Genomic DNA, 13,968 nt, shown 5'->3' with positions numbered 1-13,968 from the left:
CGCTATACAAATAAACTTGACTTGAGTCAGCAAGTCATGAACAGCTGACTGAACGATTTTACTAACCATCTCCAACCATCATGATGCATGAATGCGTTTGCGAGGTCACCGAGACAAACATACGGACTTCCACGTTTCTTTAATATCGAAGTATTACCGAGTTATATTTTAGTAACTATTCAAAATAAAATTGGAGCGTCACACTTCGTTAAAATGATCATTTGCTTATGAGTTGAGATCAGTGGATGGAAGCGAGATCATACCCTTTTTCTCCTCCAGGAGCCACTGCAACACTAGGCAGCTCATGTATGCGGAAGAGGGCAGATAGCGCACCTTTTTCACGGTGCCCTGTGATGCTGTATGAGCAGACAGACAGACAGTTTACACATCTCTGAGGAAGCCTGTTAGCCTTCATCGTCTGCGATGGGGCAGAACTGGCTGCTGGGTGGGAATTGGCCAAGACCAAATGAAAGCCTGTTAATGACGCAAGTTGAACATGGTCATTTTCTTTTTTCGTTAAAGAACCATCATATAATCGGACAGGAAGACTGCTGAGATCGCACCGTATAAAACAGGCTTAACACACTGCTTAGCAGAGTAATATACAAAGAGAGGCTAGGGCTTTGTGTTTGTTTAACGCAGCTCTGTTGAGACATCCATAAATATTTAAAAATCCCTGGACTACTTCATTACCATAAAGAGAAAAAGAGTCCACCACGACAGAACTTTACACACACACACACACACACACACACACACACTTCAACTCATGCATGGAGCTATAACAGGAAGCAGGTGGCCCATCATTCCACACTGTTTGTCTTGCTGTCGTGAAACTGCTGCACGTGAGACAAGGCTATGGAGGAAATACTGGATGAGCCCATCCAAAGAGCTCGCAGTAAGAACGCAGAATGAACCCCAGTACAATTATGGATCATCAGTAAGGCCAGAAACTCTCAAGGTCACTTGTCTGTGAAGGTTCTCAGTCATCCAGGTCATCGTAAACCATAGGTGCTAAAGAAGGCAACTGGACTTGCTTGAAATCCTTGAAGACGTTTCACCTCTCATCCGAAAGGCTTCTTCAGTTCTGTCTGACTAGTGGGGAGTTCCAGGTATTTATCCTCTAGTGGACCAAAAGCAACCCTAAGGACTGTCGCTGAGGTCACAAAGGTCGTTGACCGTCTCGGTCATCCTGTAGGTTGTTAGGGTCACTGGAGCGTTAACCCTAACGACCCTCTAGGCTGCCAACACCATTCACACTTGACCTCCACTGACCCTAACTACCTACAGGATGACAGAGAGCCAAAGACCCATGTGACCTCAACGACTCTCCTTAGGGTTGCTTTTGGTCCACTAGAGGATGAATACCTGGAACTCCTCACTAGTCAGACAGAATTGAAGAAGCCTTTCGGATGAGAGGTGAAACGTTTTCAAGGACTTCAAGCAAGTCCAGTTGCCTTCTTTAGCACCTACGGTCTCAAGTTGCTTCTAATCAAGGGACACATTTCATGATTTACACACTATGTTTCCAAGGCGGACTCGGGAGCGATTTAGTCACCGGTTCCACATCCATCCATATTTCCGGCATCCGTTCAAACTAACCAATACGACTAGGAAATTGTTCGTACTAACAGCTAGACCACGTCTTCGGTTTGTATACCTACTGCAGCAGGTGCAGAGATTCAGAAGAGTGTAGTTCGCAACACCACATCAAGGTAGATTACGTAGAAGAAATTTTGAAAGGAATGGCATGGTGCAACAGACAGCATTGCCACCTCACAGCTCCAGGGTCTCCAGTTGCATGCTCTTCCAACGTGTCTGGGTCTCCTCCAGGTATTCCAGTTTCCTCCCACTGCCCAAAAACATACAAGGAGGTACTATGGATACTAAATTGCCCCCAAATGTGAACGAATGCGTCTACATGACGCTATGTGATGGACTGGTATTCCATCCAGAGTCTCTTGATCCACTGGAAGTGTGACCAGGATAAAGCTGGAAGTGAAGATGAATAAAAATGGTTGAACCACTGGAAAAGCCCACACAATCATGATCACTGGAATACGCAAAGATGATGGCTGTAGTTATGGCTCTGCATGACTAAAGTACTACGACTAGACTGATCTGCCTTCCATCAACTGATTTTCCATTCCTGAGTGAACACTTCAGAGGAAGGAAGGACAGTGATCAGGGATGTGGAATGCAAAAGAGTCAAGCCATGCATACAGCCATTTTATGGTCGAGATAAAGCAGAGATTTCTCAGATACCTGGGGAAACGACTACGATTCAGAAAACATTTCAACAGACACAGTATGTCATCTATATCCTACCTGATGACCTGTAAACGTTAACCATTAAATGTCACCAAAAACCAAACCCAATGATGCCAATTACAAACAAAACGATGTTGGACAGCTGTACATTTGTCAAGAGCACCTGCCATGCCATGGATCGGTCCCTTCCTTCCTTCATTCCTGAGATTCCTTCCCTCCACTTTCTTGCTTACAGTATCAGTGTCCATAACCCAACAACACTGGCTCAGATTTCACTACTTACCCAACTCATTTTAAATCCTGATCACATAACAGGCTGGATGCCATCTGAGATCCGATCCGGGATGATAGAAAATCCACAAAAGGAAGACTGCATTTAACGCTCCTTATGGACGGCACTCTCGCTTTCTTTCTCTCTCTCTCTCTCTTTCACTGTCTGAGCACTGAGCGTATCCCACACAGCTGCAGCTACAGCTCCTCTCCTCTCCCACTGATCAGGGAGGAAGTGGGCGTAAAGCGACTTGCGCTGAGCGTATAAACCAAATACATATAATGCAGTTGGTTCTGGTCATACTCAGGACTTAGAGTTTTCACAACCGTGCTCTGATTATTACAGCAAACATGACTGGCTTGGATTACGGTAAAAGGAAATTTGGCATACATGAAGAGATCGTGTATTTAAATCGCAACCGATTTCTCCAGAGCAAAATGCACTCGCATGGACAAATCACGGACCTGAAAGGGTTAAACCGTCCGGCTGAAAGCCTCAGCTTAACGAGTAAACCTAAGTGTATTATAATGCAATAACCACAAGTGGATCTCTTAGCAAACAGCCTACAATTTAATAAACGTAGCCCACAGCTCATGCTTTATTTTATAGAGGAAGGCTTGATGAGCGAGTCTTTTCAAATGTCAAACATTTTGACATATTTCTTGGAGGGCTGGAGTCCAGGACAGTTTAGTCTCACATGCTCGTAGAGCGTCGTTTGTTTTCACTCCGTGTGAGACCAGGAACTTCTTACATTCCCAAGAAGAGGCCACTTGACTACGCCTTTACACCACAAAGGCGTGATTCATTTTTAACGAGAGGCGACAGTTTACAGCAACAGTAGATCTTAGTGGCACAAAAAAAAAAAAAAAGAAGAGAAGCGTTCATCTTTCGGGAAATAAGAAAATATCTGAGGTACACTCTGAAAACATCTCGTGTTCCAGAGAATTTTCCTGTGGGTTCAAAAAGTCGATGTATGGCAAGCGTACAGCGTACATTAACTTCTACATCAGAGCTTCCAAGACTGAGACTAAGGACAGTTTAGTAAACGGATTGCTCTGGTGTGTCGACCAAGCCGAGAAATTAACAATCAGGTAACTCTGAGCAGGAAGTTGTGTGACCTTCCAGGACGGCGAGTGATAAACCCTGTTTCTTTCACACTTTATAGTTGCTGTAACTTGTCAGGCGTGGACAAAAAAACAGCACCAGAAAAAGACTTTCACAAAAAAAAAAAGAGCATTACATGTCTCAACGTCATTGTGCTCAAGTCAAAGCCATCAAATTACTCACCTGCTAGCACAATCACACGCCCTGGCCACTTTATTAGGAACACCCATACATCCACCTGCTGTCTGTTTTATGCAGTTCTCTAAATCAGCCGATCCCTTGACAACAGCACAATGCATCAAATCATGCAGATACAAAATCAAAAGCTTCAAACATTAAATGTTCACTCACATCAAACATCAGAATGGGAAAAATTGCGATCTCAAAAAGTGTGACTTTCTTTCACTGTGGCGTGGGTGTTGGTTTGAGCCAGATGGACTGGTTTTTCAGAAACTGCTGATCTCCTGGGGTTTTCACACACAGCAGTCTCTAGAGTTTACACAGAATGGTGCGAAAAACAAAAAACATCGAGTGAGCGAGCGACAGTTCTGTGGGTGGAAACGAACGCCTTGTTGATAAGAGCGGGTCAGAGGGAAATGGACAGATTGGTTCGAGCGTTTTTGTTTTTTTTTTGCCCGGAAAGATAACTCATATAATCACTCTTTACAACCGTGGTGAGCAGAAAAGCATCTCAGCATGCAACAGAAGACGACCACATTGGGTTCCAGTCCTGCAGCCAAGAACAAGTTCTTATTAAAGTGGCCGGTGATTGTATATTTGAAGTGAGGACAGGGCACTATGGCTAGACAGATAAAGTCATCCTCTCCTGGGAATACGTACACTTATTCTTTTCAGTTAATGTATATTCATGCACTTAGTTAAGCAAGTATCTAGTAATATGTTAACGTCACATTTTTAGGTTTCTGGCCAATGAAGACATGGGATTGGGTAGCACGTACTTGCTAGCTAATAAATTCATCGTTCATCCACTCCTGAATGTGATACACTTGATTCTCCACAAGGGGGAGCTTTTACACACATAGCTTTTTGCTCGTATCGTTGTTGAACAGGTGAAATAAACCTCATCTCATCTCAATTATCTCTAGCCGCTTTATCCTTCTACAGGGTCGCAGGCAAGCTGGAGCCTATCCCAGCTGACTACGGGCGAAAGGCGGGGTACACCCTGGACAAGTCGCCAGGTCATCACAGGGCTGACACATAGACACAGACAACCATTCACACTCACATTCACACCTACGGTCAATTTAGAGTCACCAGTTAACCTAACCTGCATGTCTTTGGACTGTGGGGGAAACCGGAGCACCCAGAGGAAACCCACGCGGACACGGGGAGAACATGCAAACTCCACACAGAAAGGCCCTCGCCGGCCACGGGGCTCGAACCCGGACCTTCTTGCTGTGAGGCGACAGCGCTAACCACTACGCCGCCTGAAATAAACCTACATGAGCAAATACAAATAAAAATACATTTGTACTGAAAAATTGCATGAATACGAAGCAAAGTTCCTTCAGCTATTACAATACAACGTTTTGTGTTTGTTTGTTTAACACTGGGGACATTAACGCAGCTAGCGTAGTAACTGAAAAAGGATCCGCCAAACTTCTTTTTTACTGCATGCATCACTTTTGAGTCGGCAAGTAACGATTCACCCAGTTCATGATTCGAAACAATTCACAATACTGGATTGACGATTTGATTTCCTCACTATATTTTGGGGGGAAAAAAATTAAAAGAAAATTTTATTACCAAAAAACAAGCAGCAACGTTAATTTTCCAATTCTTTATCAAGTTCAACATTCCTTTTGTTTCGTTTGCTTAATAACCATCAATCATTATTTACCCACATTTGTAAAGATTGTGGATAGAATATACATTTTATTCCATTCACTAGATATGAGCGACCGCACGCTCTGATTGGCTACTCTACTATTAGGCTATCAGCTCATATACCGTGAGTAGAGAAAAACAAAATGGTGGCGCGTGTTGCTGAACCAATCAAGGACGAAATAAAAACTCGACTTGAAAACAAAAACCCCAAAAATACAAATAAAGCAACAAAATATGGAATGAAAAGTATTTCATGGCAAGAACTTTTTTTTTTAATAATTATTATTATAGCCTTTTTCACAAATTGTTACTGTCATTTCGCCAGTTGTTTACATTCTAAGCAGAAATGATTTTGTCGGATGTTTTGTATAAAAAAAAGTTTTTATTTATTGAATTTGCAAAACTTAAAAATAAAAAAAAATGCTTCGTTTCTCAAAATCCAGTGAATGTGGATAAAACAATTATTCCATTCAATCTCGTCATGCATGGCTGAGAGCCAACTCCGTGCTACGTGCCTCGTCAGCTATCAGCTCATGTACGACTCGAGTTTGTGGAATAACTGTTAAATAGCCTAAAGTATTCCTTTTAGTAATTATAACAAATTGACCTTTTCTGAATAAACTTCTGAAGATTTTTTTTCTGCCTCCATTTGCTTCTCTTTTCTTTATCTTTCAGCAGTCTGTAAAAAGAGAGGGAGCTCCGATTTCTTTTTAAATCTATTTGTACAATCACATAACAGCTATCTCATTTTAGATCTGTTCGGTGTCGTCACTGCATTAGAGCGGCGTTACTTCCACCTCCGGTTTAGTCACGTGTACTTTGGCTATTGTACTTTATTGCTCCCTCTGCTGTCTAAACAATGCAATTACAGCTAGAAAGAAAAAAAAATTACGCAGCCTTAAAATAATCATGATCCATTTTATTTCAGTGACTCAGCTCGTAACTTTGTATCACGATTTATCCGCGCGTGATATATTGTTACATGCCTACTTCTGATCCACGTGCCTGAAAAGTAGCGTAACCGGTTCATTCTCGTTATATCACTGTCAAAAGCAGAATTTCCATATTTAAACGAGAACCGGCTGCAGGTTCTTGAAACAGGGTGAGAAGAGGAAAAAGAGAGAAAGAAAAAGTGAGTGCATGAGGGAGCATCATCAGCATGACGCTTTACATCAACGATACTGTGCCCTTGTGTCCATGAACTGTCTTTATATCCTGATTGCTATTACTGAAATAGGTGCTCAGAGATAGAAACTGTCTCCGTGAACGTCCTGGATTCGAGTCAGCAACCATCAACGCAATCCGGAAATGTCTCTGCAAGATGACGGTCCTTTGTGTGTGTTAAGTGTTTGATACACACAGCTGGTAGAGCCTGAAAACACAGTACTAGTGTTATGAAGTAGGATTATGCCTCAAGTATCGATTTCTCTCTTTAGGAAGAAATCGTTCAAAAACTTTGGTTGAAGCTTTGCCACTACAAAACATCCAAGTATATGAAGAGTGCAGAAAAATGGATCGGGAAAGAAAGAGAGCTGGACCAAATGCAAGACACTGGAGTGGACTTTAAGTTCTGGAGAGACTTGGACATGTTTGAACGTTCAGCTTGAACCCTGAAGTCAAGTCTGAATACAATACAGATGTTCACTGGGTTTAGCTATGACCGATTTTGGACACGGTGAACCATTTACCCTACAAACGTCCTCTACAGAGACTAACGCGTACTTTCTTAACCAGGAATTTGGTGTGGAACAAAAGCCTGGAGCTTTCTGGATTGGGTTGAGAAATAGAGGGAGGGGACGGCTGATGTCATACGAAAGTCTGTTAGTCAGTCATCGATGGCAAACTCTCAAGGCTTAAATCAAGCCTGAACTGTTCCTGTTACAAAAAAAAAAAATCAGATGGCCATCATCAGTCGGTGTTCTGAAAGATGGTGTAATGGAAGAAACACACTGATAAGATTTTGAAGTTCTTTCAAATAAAATAAAAAGAATACAATTGCTGACTGAAAGCTGAAGCAAGCCCAGTTCAAAATTTGATTCAGATTCCCAAAACAGTGATTTCTTATTGATTTATGTTGGTTCTGTGTGTTCTGGTTTTGATATAATCAGCTCACACTCTCTAAATTGTATAGATCACTAGGTATTCGAACCTTTTTAGCAGAGGCCCCACTACATCTGGAAAACGTACACGCACATAAAACTCAATACATACACTCACCGGCCACACACACGCCTACAAAGCCAGATGATGTTTTTCCAACTATCCGGTTCTGTGAGCTTGTGTTCACTACAGCCTCGGTTTCCTGTTCTTGGCTGACAGGAGTGGAACCTGACGCGGTCTTCCTGCTGTGCAACCCAGCCACCTCATGGCTCGGCATATTGTGCTTTCTGAGATGCTTTTCTACTCACCGTGGTTATAAAGAGTGATTATTTGAGCGATTATCCTTCCTGTCAGCTTGAATCAGTTTGGCTTTCCACAAGCAGAACTGCTTCATCATTGAATGGAGGTTTTTTTTCCGTGCCATTACCAACTCTAGAGTTAAAACCCCAGGGAGATCAGCAGTTTCTCAAATACTCAAAGCAACCTGACTGGCACCAACACCCATGCCATGGTCAAAAAGTCACGGGAGATTGAACTTACTCTTCCCCATTCGGACGTTTGACATGAACATTTGCTTTGTGCCGCTACCACACGACTGGATGAGCAGAAAGAAGCAGATGTTCATGTGTTCACAATAACTAGTATCATCCTTATGTTTTTATCATCTTTTGTTTAGTTCTCCTGTCTTAGTCGGTCTTCTTGGTTGTTTCTCAGTTAAATCAGATTTTGTATCTGCAACACCCGATACCAGAAATTCCTGCACGGCTGTTGTGCACACGCTCCTCTGTTCATAGCCTAAAAGCCTGTGTACATGGTGTAATTTTCCTGTTTCCGACATGGGTAAAATCCATTATGCATACCCCACCACCAGCACATCCTCAATGCCCCTGAAGGAGATCCACCCACAGTTTGAATAGCACTGTCGTACATCTTGCAACTATGAAATTGGAGTGTTTATCTCCTGATAGAACAGGAACAGTTCTCAAAAAAAAAAAAAGGGGGTACATGGTTCATTACTGTTCCTGTTGCCATTTGTATCTTATGCTGTTTAATTATGTCGGTAGGCCTACGATGTCACTCGTGTATAAGAATGTCACTCGTTATGGTGCAGAGGTGTTATTTGTCATGTTGTATTGGTTAAATTTTAACCAGGTCATGTTGGAACTGTGGACCATAAAGTTCTACTGAATAATGTTTTAAAGCCACTTGTTTTATACTCAAGCAAACATTAAAAGCTTACACAAGAAGTAATAAGCAGACCGATATTTTGTTTGTGTTGCCAACTTAGTGACTGTCATTAGGTTTGGTCACTCTTGAGACGCCTTTAGTGACCATTTTATTTTAAAAAAAAGCCACAAACAAACAAAAAAAAAAACCTTGTGATATTTTGCAACTTTTTGAACAGATGTTAATGACAGTCATCCATCCAATACAGTTCTCCAGCATGATTCCCACCAACCAAGTCACCAACTGCCACCATTTGTCTAACAACCGTCGAGCAACACTGTTTGTCCAGTCACCGACCGCCATTGTTTGCCCAATCATGGTGCACCCTCATTCCCAACAACCGACCGCCACCGTTTGTCCAAACCACCGACCGCCACCGTTTGTCCAGTCACAAACCGCCATTGTTTGCCCAATCATTGACCGCCATCGTTTGTCCAAACAACCAACCATCACCATTTGTCCAGTCACCGACTGCCACTGTTTGTCCAAACCACCGACCACCATCGTTTGTCCAGTCACAAACCACCATTGTTTGCCCAATCATTGACCGCCATTGTTTGTCCAAACAACCGACCATCACCGTTTGTCCAAACAACCTACCACCATTGTTTGCCCAATCACCGACCGCCACTGTTTGTCCAGTCACCAACCGCCATTGTATGCCCGATCATGGTGCGCCCTTGTTCCCAACAACCAATCACCGACCGCCATCGTTTGTCTAAACAACCGAAAGCCACTGTTTGTCCACTCACCAACTGCCATTGTTTGTCCCAACAACCAACCATCACTCTTTGTCCAGTCACCAACTGCCAGTTTGCCCAATCACCGACCGCCATTGTTTGTCTAACCACCGAGCACCACTGTTTGTCCAGTCACCAACCGCCATTGTTTGCCCATTCATGGTGCACCCTTGTTCTCAACAACCAACCACCAACTGCCATTGTTTGCTCAATCATGGTGCACTATTGTTCCCAACAACCAATCACCGACCGACATTGTTTGTCCAACAACCAATCACGGTGCACCCTTGTTCCCAACAACCAACCACCAACTGCCATTGTTTGCTCAATCATGGTGCACCCTTGTTACCAACAACCAATCACCAACCGCCACTGTTTTTTTTTTTTTTTTTTTAGATATTTTTTTTGGGCTTTTTGCACCTTTATTGGATAGGACAGTGTAGAGACAGGAAATGAGCGGGAGAGAGAGAGAGACGGGAAGGGATCGGGAAATGACCTCGGGCCGGAATCGAACCCGGGTCGCCCGCATTCATGGTATGGCGCCTTAACCACCTGAGCCACGACGCCCCCGACCAACCGCCACTGTTTGTCCAACAACCAATCACGGTGCGCCCTTGTTTGTCCAACCCACACAGATTGTTTTAAACTCTCTTGGATATATGTATAAGTTAATGAACTGAGTAATTTCATCCATAACCGTTTTTAGTGTCTACTTACAATCACCACTTTATTTTGTTTGGATTCTTAATAGAAATGGAGAGAAATTATAGTTTTTTGTAAATACAGAGTTTATGATGTGACCAAAAACAGCCAACTTATTTTTAAAAGAAAAGGAGATATAATCTATTTTCTAATCTGTTAAAGCTTTATTCTAGTCAGGGTGTCTTCCGAAAGCCACCTTTCATCATGTAACATGTTTTGATATGCAAATAATCCTGACAATTCAACTGACATGTAAATTAACCTGTGACATCATCTGGTGACTAATGATTTTAAACATGCATTTCTTTCCCCTGAAAACACTGTGTTCAATGCCCCAGTTCTGAGGTCATTCACTTAGTCATATAAAACCACGTCTGTTATACATGAGACAGCCTACCCCTTCACCTTTTCAAACCTTTTTGGATGATAACAAACAGAGAAAATCAAGTTAATATGTATTTAATAGGGGTCATGTGGTGTTTGTAGCCTATAAATATCTATTTAAAAGATTACATCCTTGTGTAATAATATGAAAATATGACACCACCAGTGTTAAAGCATTAAACACTTTACTGTTTTGGACATAAACTGCGTTTGTATGAATTTTACCGAACAGAACGATTTCTTAGGGTAGGTTTGGAATAAGGTCAACTTTCAAAAGTTACAATGGCCAGGCCTGTGGTCACTAATACAGTACAAACAGCCAACAGGCATTCAGATAACGTTAATCTGAATGCATTACTGCCTACAGAGACCCAAAAGTCCTGAATGGTGATTTTTTTTTTTTGTCTTGTGGGGACCCGATCGCATCATAACCGTCTTGCGGGGACCCGTCGTCATCCTGTGGGGACCCGATCGCATCATAACCGTCTTGTGGGGACCTGTCGTCATCCTGTGGGGACCAGATCGCATCATAACCTTCTTGTGGGGACCTGGTCGCATCATAACCTTCTTGTGGGGACCCAATCGCATCATAACTGTCTTGTGGGGACCTGTCGTCGTCCTGTGGAGACCTGATCGCATCATAACCTTCTTTGTAGGGACCCGTTGTCGTCCTGTGGGGACCCGATCGCATCATAACCTTCTTGTAGGGACCCGTCGTCATCCTGTGGGGACCAGATCGCATCATAACCTTCTTGTGGGGACCCATCATCATCCTGTGGGGACCCGGTCGCATCATAACCTTCTTGTAGGGACCCGTTGTCGTCCTGTGGGGACCCAATCGCATCATAACCTTCTTGTGGGGACCCGTCGTCGTCCTGTGGGGACCCGATCGCATCATAACTGTCTTGTGGGGACCCGTTGTCATCCTGTGGGGACCAGATCGCATCATAACCTTCTTGTGGGGACCCATCGTTGTCCTGTGGGGACCCGGTCGCATCATAACCTTCTTGTGGGGATCCGATCGCATCATAACCTTCTTGTAGGGACCTGTCGTCGTCTTGTGGGGACCCGATCGCATCATAACCGTCTTGTGGGGACCCGATCGCATCATAACCGTCTTGTGGGGACCCGATCGCATCATAACCGTCTTGTGGGGACCCGATCGCATCATAACCGTCTTGTGGGGACCCGATCGCATCATAACCGTCTTGTGGGGACCCGATCGCATCATAACCGTCTTGTGGGGACCCGATCGCATCATAACCGTCTTGTGGGGACCCGATCGCATCATAACCGTCTTGTGGGGACCCGATCGCATCATAACCGTCTTGTGGGGACCCGATCGCATCATAACCGTCTTGTGGGGACCCGATCGCATCATAACCGTCTTGTGGGGACCCGATCGCATCATAACCTTCTTGTGGGGACCCGATCGCATCATAACCTTCTTGTGGGGACCCGATCGCATCATAACCTTCTTGTGGGGACCCGATCGCATCATAACCTTCTTGTGGGGACCCGATCGCATCATAACCTTCTTGTGGGGACCCGATCGCATCATAACCTTCTTGTGGGGACCCAGTCGCATCATAACCTTCTTGTGGGGACCCGATCACATCATAACCTTCTTGTGGGGACCCGTCGTCGTCCTGTGAGGACCTGATCGCATCATAACTGTCTTGCGGGGACCCATCGTCGTCCTGTGGAGACCCGATCGCATCATAATTGTCTTGTGGGGACCCATCGTCGTGCTGCAGGGACCCAGTCGTGTCGCCACCATCCTGCGGGGACCTGGTCGCATCGCCACTGTCTTGTGGGGCCACATTAAATCACTTTATAATCATTTTGTGAGCACAAGTTATCTTGTGGAAACAAGATAATCATCTGTGCACAAGATAACTTAACGTGTGTACAAGATAAAAAATAATAACAAATCACCTTTAGAGGCTTCAGGGATATGGCATTACTACAATGCAGCGAGCTGAACATAAACACTGTTCCACTTTTCTGTACAAATGCACTCCTCTCGGCCTTCGCTCCCTGTGTAGTGCCCTAGATATCCTGCAGAAAGCCATTTGGGACTGAACCACATGCCACTTCACAAAGCATCAAACACCAGAAGCTTCACCTCACAGACCAGATTAGAGCCAGTGTGCTCTGTAAAACAAAACAAGCCGCGCTCCTCTGACTGTCTGCCGGGAAGCTCCCTCAGCTTCATTCCCGGAGCGCCCTGCGCGCTCAAACCACAGGGAAGACGCAACACGACTCACCTTCATCCGCCGGAAGCTCCTCCACTCATCCGCGCGCAGCTGCACCCAGTCCCCCTCGGCTAGATCTTCACTTTCCTGTCCGTCATTTTGAATGTGTTTGCGTCGAGCCGCTCAGCTTCCTCTCCAGCACACAGCCGCGTCCCCAAACCCGCCGTTCCTCTGGCAACCCACACAGAGCGGTGGGCGGGGCTCCGCCTCAAACAGCTGTTCGCAAAATGGAGTTGTGGCTGCAGCGCGTATCCCTCCGCCTCAGCGCCTGCTCTGCACTGGGGCTCTGTTAGCAACAAGCACACAAACCAATAAACTACAACTTAATTACATTTAACCTGCACTATAGAGTTCCTGCGTTCTCCTGGTCAGATCTGAACCCCAATCTAACACCCAGCAAACCCATCAGCTCTGTGGATCAGTAATTGGGTTTCCTAATCAAGGAGCAGGAGTCTTGCTACAGTGGATTAATTAATAATATCACACTCAAGACCATGCTGTTGTACTGAATATCGGCATGGCTGTGATTTGGATCCATCCATCCATCATCTGTAGCCGCTTATCCTGTCCTACAGGGTCGCAGGCAAGCGAGAGGCGGGGTACACTCTGGGCAAGTCACCAGGTCATCGCAGGGCTGACACACACAACCATTCGCACCTACGGTCAATTTAGAGCCACCAACTAGCCTAACCTGCATGTCTTTGGACTGTGGGGGAAACTGGAGCAGCCCCACACGGACAGCATGCAAACTCCACACAAAAAGGCCCTCGTCAGCCGCTGGGCTCGAACCCAGGACCTTCTTACTGTGAGGCGACAGCGCTAACCACTACACTACCGTAGCCTGGGCCCGCCCATCCTAAGCGTGACGCAACACGAGTGCCTTTTCCGAGCTTAGTCTGGCCAGGCAGGCTATCTACAGCATTTCCAAGCTCCCGAAAAATTGGGAACCAATCAACTTTGAGCATCTACAACAGCCCTGGGTAGAGGCGTGTTCAAGGCACTGACATAGTAGAACTGTGACCGGAAGCCATAGATTGTTTACAGAATCTATGCCGGAAGCGCT

The 13,968-nt window shown here is 44.7% G+C and overlaps 1 protein-coding gene across 3 annotated transcripts in view; it reads right to left on the bottom strand.

The window, feature by feature from the left end:
- pkig (protein kinase (cAMP-dependent, catalytic) inhibitor gamma) overlaps nt 1-13,075 on the bottom strand; it is a 70,325-nt gene extending 57,250 nt beyond the window's left edge. Inside the window, exon 1 of one of the 3 annotated variants that reach the window (XM_060936763.1) lies at nt 12,918-13,075. The gene's annotated coding sequence lies outside the window, so the exon portion shown is untranslated. Of the gene's footprint in view, nt 1-2,554; nt 2,755-12,585; nt 12,851-12,917 lie in introns of those variants that run through there. The other 2 variants (XM_060936765.1, XM_060936764.1) reach the window with 2 other exon arrangements.
- Nucleotides 13,076-13,968: the final 893 nt, after the last annotated feature.

This window comes from Neoarius graeffei, chromosome 13, assembly GCF_027579695.1.
Source record: "Neoarius graeffei isolate fNeoGra1 chromosome 13, fNeoGra1.pri, whole genome shotgun sequence".
Classification (NCBI taxonomy): domain Eukaryota; kingdom Metazoa; phylum Chordata; class Actinopteri; order Siluriformes; family Ariidae; genus Neoarius; species Neoarius graeffei.
The sequence above is the reverse complement of the archived record's forward strand: the minus strand, read 5'-3'. Positions and strand labels throughout refer to the sequence as shown.